The sequence below is a fragment of the Schistocerca nitens genome, chromosome 5, assembly GCF_023898315.1.
Source record: "Schistocerca nitens isolate TAMUIC-IGC-003100 chromosome 5, iqSchNite1.1, whole genome shotgun sequence".
Lineage (NCBI taxonomy): Eukaryota > Metazoa > Arthropoda > Insecta > Orthoptera > Acrididae > Schistocerca > Schistocerca nitens.
In genome coordinates this window covers 433,417,823-433,429,557 of record NC_064618.1, presented here as the reverse complement: position 1 = coordinate 433,429,557, position 11,735 = coordinate 433,417,823, and the positions used below count along the sequence as shown (strand labels likewise).

The 11,735-nt window shown below is 43.0% G+C and overlaps 1 non-coding gene across 1 annotated transcript; it reads left to right on the top strand.

Moving 5' to 3' along the window:
- The first annotated feature begins 204 nt into the window (after nucleotides 1–204).
- Trnap-cgg (transfer RNA proline (anticodon CGG)) lies at nucleotides 205–279 on the top strand. Its single transcript has one exon. It is a non-coding gene; the product is annotated as a tRNA-Pro (tRNA).
- Nucleotides 280–11,735: the final 11,456 nt, after the last annotated feature.

Below are 11,735 nucleotides of genomic sequence, written 5' to 3'. Positions count from 1 at the left end.
TTATTAGAATGAGATTTTCACTCTGCAGCGGAGTATGCGCTGATATGAAACTTCCTGGCAGATTAAAACTGTGTGCCCGACCAAGACTCGAACTCGGGACCATTGCCTTTCGCGGGCAAGTGCTCTACCAACTGAGCTACCGAAGCACGACTCACGCGCGGTACTCACAGCTGTACTTCTGCTGTGAGTAGCGGGCATGAGTCGTGCTTCGGTAGCTCAGTTGGTAGAGCATTTGCCCGCGGAAGGCAAAGGTCCCGAGTTCGAGTCTCGGTCGGGCAAACAGTTTTAATCTGCCAGGAAGTTTCAACATTTCTATTGTTTTACAGGACATTACTTTTGACATCACATCCATTGCTTAATTACAATGATATAAATTATCATAAATAATCAATAAAACACTTGGATGTTACATCAAAGATCATAGTTGTACAGAAATCACATTAAGTAAAACAAGGCAAAGAAGTTAGATAAGACCATTACAGGTAATAACGATAACAGTGTTAAAAGTTGAGGAGAAAAACTGTTCACCTCTGCAGAAACCATTTTCACAATACACAGAAGTGAGTGTATGTATGTGAGCTTGAAAACACCATATTGATAACATTTCAGTATAGCAGCAAAATGCATCAGAGTGTTATTAGTTAGTCCGGAATTTGATAGCTAAATAAAACTAAATATCTTCTATTAGGAGCATCACAGAGAAAGTTAAGATGCTACTCACTTGTTAGCTTTACTGTATAAGACTCAAGTAGGAAAACCATCTTTACTTGAAAGAGAAGAGGAAAGTGATTTGCTGCTAATTTCTATCTCCTTGTTAACATAACTTTGTTTGGAGATTAGGTCAGTTATAACATTATATCTCTATGGTAAAGAAGGACTGCACTTGACATATTCGACCATGAATCCAACAGTACTAACTTTGTTACTGGCAATTTATACTGATGGAAATTAGGAAATTAGTGGTAAGGTTCTATGGGACCAAACTGCTGAGGTCATCGCTCCCTAAGCCTACACACTGCTTAACTTACCTTAGACTAACTTACGTTGTAGACAACACACACACCCATGCCCAAGGGAGGACGTGAACCAACGACTGGGGGAGCCGCACGCACCGCGACAAGGTGCCCTAGACCGCGTGGATACCCCGCGTGGCTTTACATTGGTGTTTCTGTATCATTTACAGTTAAATACGAACAGATTGTTTGCGATCTATTCTGTTGGGGCAGTAGCAAAGGTAGACGTAGTTGCTCGAGTGTTGGTTAAGAACACTGACAGCTATCCTATCATTAGTACTCACACAATGAAAGAACAATTTTTTTGTGATAGTTGGACAAACAAACATCACAGTAAATTTAAACGTTTTGAGATATTGCAGATAACACTGGCGATGTCCGTCTTAAGGTCAGACTGGATAAGTGGATTAATTCATCATAAGGCCGTTGCAGCATCGCTGAATATGGAAGTAAATAGGAATATAAAAAAGGGAGGATGGTTTATCTGTTTAGCAAGAGTAATAGGAGGCAGATTTCAGACTACCTAACAGATCAAAACGAAAATTTCTGTTCTGACACTGACAATGCTGAGTGTTTATGGAAAAAGTTCAGGACAATCGTAAAATGCGTTTTAGACAGGTACGTGCCGAATAAAACTGTGAGGGACGGGAAAAACCCACTGTGGTTCAACAACAAAGTTAGGAAACTACTGCGAAAGCAAAGAGAGCTTTACTGCAAAACCTGTCAGACAAACAGAAGCTAAACGATGTCAAAGTTAGCGTAAGGAGGGCTATGCGTGAAGCTTTCAGTGAATTCAAAAGTAAAATTCGATGTACTGACTTGATAGAAAATCTTATGAGGTTCTGGTCTTAGGTTAAATCAGTAAGTGGATCGATACAGCATATGCAAACACTCTGGAGTGAAAATGGCATTGAAACAGAGGATGACACGCGTAAAGCTGAAATACTAAACACCTTTTTCCAAAGCTGTTTCACAGAGGAAGACCGCACTGCAGTTCGTTCTGTAAATCCTCGCACGAACTAAATAATGGCTGACATCGAAATAAGTGTCAAAGGAATAGAAAAGCAACTGAAATCACTCAACAGATGAAAGTCCACTGGACCTGACGGGATACGAATTCGATTCTACACAGAGAACGCGAAAGAACTTGCCCCTTTCTAACAGCCGTGTACGGCAAGTCTCTAGAGGAACGGAAGGTTTCAAATGATTGGAAAGGAGCACAGGTAGTTCCAGTTTTCAAGAAGGGTTGTGGAGCAGATGCGCAAAACTATAGGCCTATATCTCTGACATCGATCTGTTGTAGAATTTTAGAACATGTTTTTTGCTCGCGTATCATATCATTTCTGGAAACCCAGATCTACTCTGTAGGAATCAACATGGATTCCGGAAACAGCGATCGTGTGACACCTAACTCGCTTTATTTGTTCATGAGAGCCAGAAAATATTAGATACAGGCTCCCAGGTAGATGCCATTTTCCTTCCGGAAGGCGTTCGTTACAGTTCCGCACTGTCGCCTGATAAGCAAAGTAAGAGCCTACGGAATAGCAGACCAGCTGCCAGCTGTGTGGCTGGATTGAAGAGGTTTTTAGAAAACAGAACACAGCATGTTGTTCCCAATGGAGAGACGTCTACAGACGTTAAAGTAACCTCTGGTGTGCCACAGGGAGTGTTATGGGACCATTGCTTTTCACAATATATATAAATGACCTAGTAGATAGTGTCGGAAGTTCCATGCGGCTTTTCGCGGATGATGCTGTGGTATACAGAGAAGTTGCAGCATTAGAAAATTGCAGCGAAATGCAGGAAGATCTGCAGCGGATAGGCACTAGGTGCAGGGAGTGGCAACTGACCCTTAACATAGACAAATGTAATTGTATTGCGAATACATAGAAAGATGGATCCTTTATTGTATGATTATATGATAGCGGAACAAACACTGGTAGCAGTTACTTCTGTAAAATATCTGGGAGTATGCGTACAGAACGATTTGAAGTGGAATAATCATATAAAATTAATTGTTGGTAAGGCGGGTGCGAGGTTGAGATTCATTGGGAGGGTCCTTAGAAAATGTAGTCCATCAACAAAGGAGGGGGCTTACAAAACACTCGTTCGACCTATACTTGAATATTGCTCATCAGTGCGGGATCCGTACCAGATCGGGTGGACGGAGGAGATAGAGAAGGTAAAAGAAGAGCGGCGCGTTTCGTCACAGGGTTATTTGGTAAACGTGATAGCGTTACGGAGGTGTTTAGCAAACTCAAATGGCAGACTCTGCAAGAGAGGCGCTCTGCATCGCGGTGTAGCTTGCTGTCCAGCTTTCGAGAGGGTGTATTTCTGGATGAGGTATCGAATATATTACTTTCCCCTACTTAAACCTCCCGAGGAGATCACGAGTGTAAAATTAGAGATATTCTAGCGCGCGCGGTGGCTTTGCGGCAGTTGTTCTTCCCGCGAACCATACGCGACTGGAACAGGAAAGGGAGGTAATAACAGTGGCACCTAAAGTGCCCTTCGCCACACACCGTTGGGTGGCTTGCGGAGTATAAATGTAGTTGTAGATGTAGAATTTCTTACACATTCCCCACATGTACTTACAAAAGCCTCTTGTTGATCGTTCACTCTTCAGTAAAAAATTTTAGAGGTCGAAAACATTACTCAAGGGCGTATGGAAGGTTGCCTGAATGCATTACAGTTAGCAGCACCCGCTTATCCTTCGGTGCCAGTGACTCTTAACATGACTTCACGTTGACAAGATACATCTCTGAAGTCATGGTTAATTCAAAGAACAACGGATAGCTATTCTCTGCTCTATCCTTGGATGATTGGATGACTGCATATTTAAAGAATTCGCGTACCCTTGTAATGAAACCAAATTTCGACAATCGTAAATCACAACAGTAAATTGAAAAATTCTCTAGTAAAACGTATGTTAACCAACTGGGCACAGTACTAAATTAATGCATCGTTCCTTATCACTTTCATTTAGCACATGAACACATTGTTCGATATGGTTTCAACTCCAGAAATTTCATTATGCACAAACACTGTTCGAAATTGATGCAACAACCTCCTCGTCGTCTTTCGACATCGATCGTTCATCCGCTGTTGAATGTCACGGACTACTTCGTGATTCCGAATTAATGAGGACTTCCTCTTCTTCAGATCTGCGATTGAATTTCTCCTTGGCCGATTATGAAGAACGTTCTGCCTGCAAAGCAATGCAGTATTTCCAGTGAATCTCCGACTACGATACCTTATTATTTTCTTTCTATGATAGTTCCCCTTCTAAAATACGGAAGAAAAAGTACTGATACACAATCTATCGTTAACACAGACAGCTTGTGAATAATTTGTCAACCCCATCGCTCGTATTACAAGCACATAATAACTTGTTTCAGGCGTGCAGCTTGTTAGGTGCCCTTCTGCAGATGCCCCATGGTTCTTCTGGTTGTTGAAATAGTTAAGTTTTTGGGTTTTTCCTTTTAGTTTTGTTTTGCGTTGGCAGTCGTTCTTCATCCACTCATATTTGCTCTGTATTATACACGTGTCTACTGAAAGCTAAATTTCCCTGACATTTGATAATGTACAATGGCGCCTGAAACGAGTAACAACGACCTGCAATAAATTAGTCTGTAGGCTGAATTTATTTTTCGAACCCGAGATAAATAAATTGAGAGTGATCCTCTTTCTTCGCTTCTCTTACGTACTCTTCACTGAAAGACGCAAAAGAAATCTTTAACTTAGTATACGAGTCAACGGGATGCAAATCTGCCTAAACGTAAATATTTTACACCTTCAACACAGTGCTGAATTTCATACGTAAAGGAGATGACACGTCTCTTCGGTGTAGCCTACAGCAGGTTTCAGTAGTAAATAACAGATGCTGCTATGGATGATTTCTCTTTGTACAAGGTGTTCCGCGCATGTGACACCACCCATCTCAAACAGACGGCAGTACTCGCCGTAGCGATGAGAATTTTTGCCACAAGGCGCCCCTTGTTCCTGCGAGATGCGGGTAGTACTACACTTCGGTCCCCTTCTGAATGATACCAGAATTTCGTTCGATGTTTCTCCATCCGCAGCGTAGTATTTCAGTTTTAGTTTGCACCTCCAACGTAGCAAGATTTACATCCACACGCAGTTCTGTATAGATGGTGGTGTCCGCCATGTGTAGAGCAAAGAATTATTTTACTGTCAGTATATTCAATTAGCTCTGTGTCAAGATGGAGACGACACCAAAGGAAGTTAGCTCGCGTTCAGCAGTAGAAAGAAACTGACGCAGTTACAAAAACCTCGGCCATTTATCGTTATCCACCACTGCAAGTAGCATGGTTAATATTAAACTACCTGGCATAAATATTTCCTATTATTTAGTAAAGAATTATCAGATTCTGATGCTTGACCAAAATAAATAACAAAAGGTAAAGAAAATTATATTGCATCGGCTGTGTTTTACTATTGAAAATAGATTTTCACGTTCCCAGAATCCCGTCCACAGAGGACCAACAGTAAAAGAAAAGTTTTATAACATTCCCTCGTCCATGAAAAAAGACGATGTTGACAATTTCTAAAAGCCTAAATGTGGTACTCTAGGCAAAGATATAAAAAATCCAATCAAATAATTAGCACAAGTCTGCTGAGAGTGATTTATTATATAAGAAGTTTTGGTTATTTGCATTTTACATGTTTTAGTGTTGTATTGTTCTGTATGTTAACTGGAGGTCTAGAAACGACGGAGAGGCTCCGTTCCCGCCGCAGTCGCACTGGTCCACAACCCCACGACGACTGCCGCAGTCCACTTCTCCCCTCAGCCGCTCCACAACGAACCACTCTTTCAGGATTACTGTGCGGTTCGGCCCCGGTGGACCACCCCACCCCCACCCCGTAGGGAACGACTCACACCAGACGAGTGTAACCCCTACGTTTGCGTGATAGAGTAATGGTGGTGTACGCGTACGTGGAGAACTTGTTTGCGCAGCAATCGCCGACATAGTGTAGCTGAGGCGGAATAAGGGGAACCAGCCCGCATCCGCCGAGGCAGATGGAAAACCGCCAAAAAACCATCCACAGACTGGCTGGCTCACCGGACCTCGACACAAGTCCGCCGGGCGGATTCGTGCCGGCGACCAGGCGCTCCTTCCCTAACCGGAAAGCCGTGCGTTAGACCGAACGGCTAACCGGACTGGCTTACTTTAGTGTTGGTCAAATATCTAATCCAATTCGTAAATTTTATTACATAGATTATGCAAGGCTGCTCTTTTAGTCCTTTCTCACTTTTCTCTATTTCTCTTTCCTTGTTATTATCTGCACAGATTTATTCCCTGCTATTTCATAAAGTACTTCGTAAGGGAATATATACGAGCATGTTTAATTCATTTTGATAGCCTGTAACCTGATTTCGTCCTCACATTGTTCCATTATGGTATCTGTATAAGTGAATGTGTGAGCGAATGAGTTTCAAATATGGCAGCCGTGAGACAGAGAGTATCTTTTTACTCATGTACAGTAGTGCCAACTTTTAGAGATTCTCCAAAGACATGTGGCAAAGTACTTACCTCTCAGTCCAGAGATTTTCCACTCTTTTCATACATGCAGGTAGTTGAAGGACTGCACCCACATTCTGATCAACAAAAGAAATAAAATGGTCCATTGGCAATGGCCATTGGACAGTTCTTTATTGGCCTACTCTGGAATCCACCACAATGCAGCGAGCATGAGTTTATTCTCTTCTACATGGTGTTACATGACCATTTTTCCTAAACTGTCCTATAATTCACATAAACCCAGTGTTAAAAAGGCCAATAAAATCGGATTAATTAATCTCCACGCTAAAATAAGAAGTGTATCCCCAGGTATTGCCACTACTTAAAGTAGATTGCATTTTCATGCGAATTGCATGGTCACATTAATAAAAGGCCACTATTTAAGCATACTGGGCCGGGCTGCAAGCAAGCTGATGTGCAGTGGGGCACGTTAGGCAGCTAGAGGAGGCCACCCTCAGAAGAGTTCCCGAAAGGACTCACCTGCAGCTGAAGTTCTCGGTGCCAATTGGTAATGCCAGTCTTTGCATTAAAGAACCATCCCTGGGTGCCGCTTGCCGGAAGTCGTAATGTAAATACGGTCTAGCGTAGTGCAGGGCCACCAGAAGGAAGGAGGAGCTATGTCGTGTTTGACGAGGCCTTGAAGAACGATATCGTAAACAGAACGTAAAAATGGCTCTGAGCACTATGGGACTTAACTCCTAAGGTCATCAGTCCCCTAGAACTTAGAACTACTTAAACCTAACTAACCTAAGGACATCACACACATCCATGCCCGAGGCAGGATTCGAACCCGCGACCGTAGCGGTCTAGCGGTTCCAGTCTGTAGCGCCTAGAACCGCTCGGCCACCCTGGCCGGAAAAAAGAACGTAGAAAGCAGATTTCTTCGAAATGCGTCGACTGCTGTAGATAACATCAGAACATGGCGTGAGAACCTCAAAGTTAGGACACCTGTGAAGGCACGCTAGGACACAGAAAGTAGGCACTAAAAAAACAAGTGTTGAACACTATATAAGAACAGCCAGTACTGGCTATGGGTAACATAAAGAATTCAGAACTTATAAAGAGAGAACGCGACTGTGGAATCGAGGTCCAACCTCACTAGCCACAGACGCAGACAGAAAGAACGAGGACACAACGTGCTTGAAAGTGTGTTACTGGTTAACTGGGAAGGGGACTGATTTCTTTTAAGACATCTTTTTGGTGGTTGGCATTCTGAATATCCATAGTTAAGCGAAATTAAGTAATATGACCAACTAAAAATGTGAAAACACGTTTTTTTTCATTTAGGAAGCAGGCAGAACAAAATCACTTTTCCACCACACTTCTCCTCCACCACGGTCCTTCTCCAGTATTCCTCTCCGCAACCTCATAATCTGAGCCAGGCAGCTCTTTGAGCAGATGAGCGGGGGACCTAAAAAATTTTCTGGCTAAGTTGAACTTAGCTGCAGATGCAAGTTTTTGGTACGAAACGAATAACTGATTTTGCAGCCACTTCATCCTCCACCTGCAGATGGTGAGATCTACGCGTGACAGACATGTGAACTGCATGGGCAGTGTAATGAATCTTGCTCAGTTTCAATAATTTCAAGTATCATTCTGAACACTTCATTGCAGGTAATACGATCAACATGCTTTCAACTCCGGGCACAGATGCAAACGTGTACCCTTGTCTAGGACTATCTGCCTTTTAATACTAACATTTTGGTAGTCATAGTACGACCCTCTGAATATAATTGTTTTATACTGATATAGAAATATTAGGTTGGTGGATAAGTTCATAGAGTTTTTTCTTTGCGTATTGGTATTCCGGTTGCTATGGATTTATTTATCTATTCTTATTTTTTTTATATATTTCTAGTTCACTGCTACTATTTGAGTTTACGTAGGGCTATTTTGTCATTTGGAGAGCTATGGACCCTAGAAAACGGAGTGCCAAGTGGATAAATCGGAACATTCTTCTGTTTAAGTTCAATAGAGTGGTGATAGCATCGGTGGCAGCCAGAAACATTTGTGCCGTGTGTAGTGATAATGCCATTGAACAGAGCACAACAAGAAAATGGTTTGCCCGTTTTGAGGGGGATCGTTTTGATTTTAGTGACTCTCCATGTTCCGGAAGATATTCGTGTAAAAGTATTAATCCAAAATTATCAACGTCAGTGTACTCGAGAACGTGCAAATGTAACGAACTGTGATCATTCCACAATCGTGCGATATTTGCATGCAATGGTGAAAGTCCAAAAATCGGATGTATGAATACCGTATACTCTAAACCAATATATCGCAAAAGTCAGTCGGTGGTGTTATGTGCATCTCAGTTTGCTTGTCATGGACAACACCTACCATCCCTATTTTGTATCATTACTGGTAACGAGAAATGGTGTCTTTACGCTAGGATAAGGAAAAGAAAGGAATGGTTTAACCCAAACAAAGCAGCAACTATCCATACAGAGACCAGTGCACATCCACGGAAGATAATGTTATTCATCTAGTCGAACAGCGACGGTGTGGTGTACTGCGAATTGCTTTCCCTAGGTGTAACTATCAATGCTGACATTACTGTCAGCAAATGGGACTTCTTGCAAGCGCAATCGAAGAACAATGATCAGGAAAGCTGCATGAAGAGATACTACTTCCAGATAACACCCGCCCGCGTACTACTAGAATGACAAAAAACACTATACATGAGTCAGGTTGGGAAGTCATTCCGCACTCGATTTATTCACCAGATCTCGTGCCCTCAGATTTTCATTTTCTCCGCTCTCTATCAAACAACCTTCAAGGAACTTTCTCTTTTGGATGACAACGCGCTCCGAACATGTCTTCGCCTCAAAACCGCGTAATTTCTGCACTTGTGGTCTCGAAAAGTTACCACAGCGTTGGCAGAGGTGTTGTAAACAGTGAAGGTGAACATATTATTGATGCCTAAAATCTCTGATATGTATATCTCTTGTGTTTATAAAACATACGTAAAAACGTTATGAACTTACCCACCAACCTAGACCCAGACGCCTCAACTAGAATTGCTACGGTATTAGTCTAGCTTTGTCAATGTACGTCAGATTATTTTATCGCGCACTTTTATTTAATAAACTGAGTTAATTGTGATTCTTGTTTAATTTCGTAGATAATTACTTCCTTATTCATTAGTTCGGGGGGGGGGCAAAAATTAGTTATGTCAGATCAACAGGGCCACTCTGAGTACCTACGGCCAACATCCCAATCTGTACACTTACATTTTGGCGATTCCTGTACAGGATTCGTCGACATGTGATCTGACGCGGCAGGAGGATATGCGTCAATTACCTCAAAAATCATTAAATTCACTAAACTAATAACTAACTTATAGGTTCTTGGCGTGTAACCTTTTAGATATTTGCATTCGTGAGGTGCGGATGATGTATGTCTCTTGCTGTCCAGCTAAAGAATCATCGTTGAGCTCTTGGAAGGGATAGGACTTGTGTTTCGTTTTATATTTGTATGTACTGTGTGTTAAGCAGAAAATTTAGCTCTGAATTATTAGTCGTGGCGAGGTCCCCAGTATTCAAAGTACCTCTAGAAACAGGAAGACAGATTTAGAGTTATCAGAGTACGGGGAAATATACGTGAGGCAGAAGGATCCGACCATATCTTGTTTTCTGTGGACACTGCAGTTTAACGAGCCATAGCACACCGCGCAACCACTCAGCACTCAGTACCTATGCTATGTTATATTTGCAAATGGTACAGACATTCAGCAGCCAACTTTACGGAGTGTGCGTGGTTAGCTTGAAGGAGGAAATAAGGAGCCGCACATTGAGCTGAAGAAACTTCTCTGTGGATAAGATCTGTAAATCTAAACGAAGATTTAGATCGAATAAGTCAGAAGAGGAGAATAATACACTACTGGCCACAAAAATTACTACACCACGAAGATGACGTGCTGCAGAGGCGAAAGTTAAACGACAGGAAGAAGATGCTGTGATATGCAAATGATTAGCTTTTCAGAGCATTCACACAAGGTTGGCGCCGGTGGCGACGCCTACAACGTGCAGACATGAGGGAAGTTTCCAACCCATTTCTCATACACGAACAGCAGTTGACCGACGTTGCCTGGTGAAACGTTGTTGTGATGTCTCGTGTAAGGAGGAGATATGCGTACCATCACGTTTCCAACTTTGATAAAGGTCGGATTGTAGCCTATCGCGATTGCGGTTTATGGTATCGGAGACATTGCTGCTCGCGTTGGTCGAGATCCAATGACTGTTAGCAGAACATGGAATTGGTGGGTTCAGAAGGGTAATACGGAACGCCCTGCTGGATCCCAAAGGCCTCGTATCACTAGTAGTCGAGATGACAGGCATCTTAGCCGCACGACTGTAACGTATCGTGCAGCCACGTCTCGATCCCTGTGTCAACAGATGGGGACGTTTGCAAGACAACAAACATCTGCACGAACAGTTCGACGACATTTGCAGCAGCACGGACTATCAGCTCGGATACCATGGCTGCGGTTACCCTTGACGCTGCATCACAGACAGGAGCGCCTGCGATGGTGAACTCAAAAAAATGGTTCAAATGGCTCTGAGCACTATGGGACTTAACATCTTAGGTCATCAGTCCCCTAGAACTTAGAACTACTTAAACCTAACTAACCTAAGGACGTCACACACATCCATGCCCGAGGCAGGATTCGAACCTGCGACCGTAGCAGTCCCGCGGTTCCGGACTGCAGCGCCTAGTACCGCGCAGCCACCGCGGCCGGCGATGGTGTACTCAACGACGAACCTTGGTGCACGAATGACAAAACATCATTTTTCGGATGAATCCAGGTTTTCTTTACAGCATCATGATGGTCGCATCCGTATTTGGCGACATCGCGGTGAACGCACATTAGAAGCGTGTAATCGTCATCGCCATACTGGCGTATCATCCGGCGTGACGGTATGGGGTGCCATTGGTTACACGTCTCGGTCACCTCTTGTTCGCATTGACGGCACTTTGAACAGTGGACGTTATATTTCAGATGTGTTACGACCCGTGGCTCTACCCTTCATTCGATCCCTGCGAAACCCTACATTTCAGCAGGATAATGCACGAGCGCATGTTGCAGGTCAAGTACGGACCTTTCTGGATACAGAAAATGTTCGACTGCTGCCCTGCCAGCACCTTCTCCAGATCTCTCACCAATTGAAAACGTCTC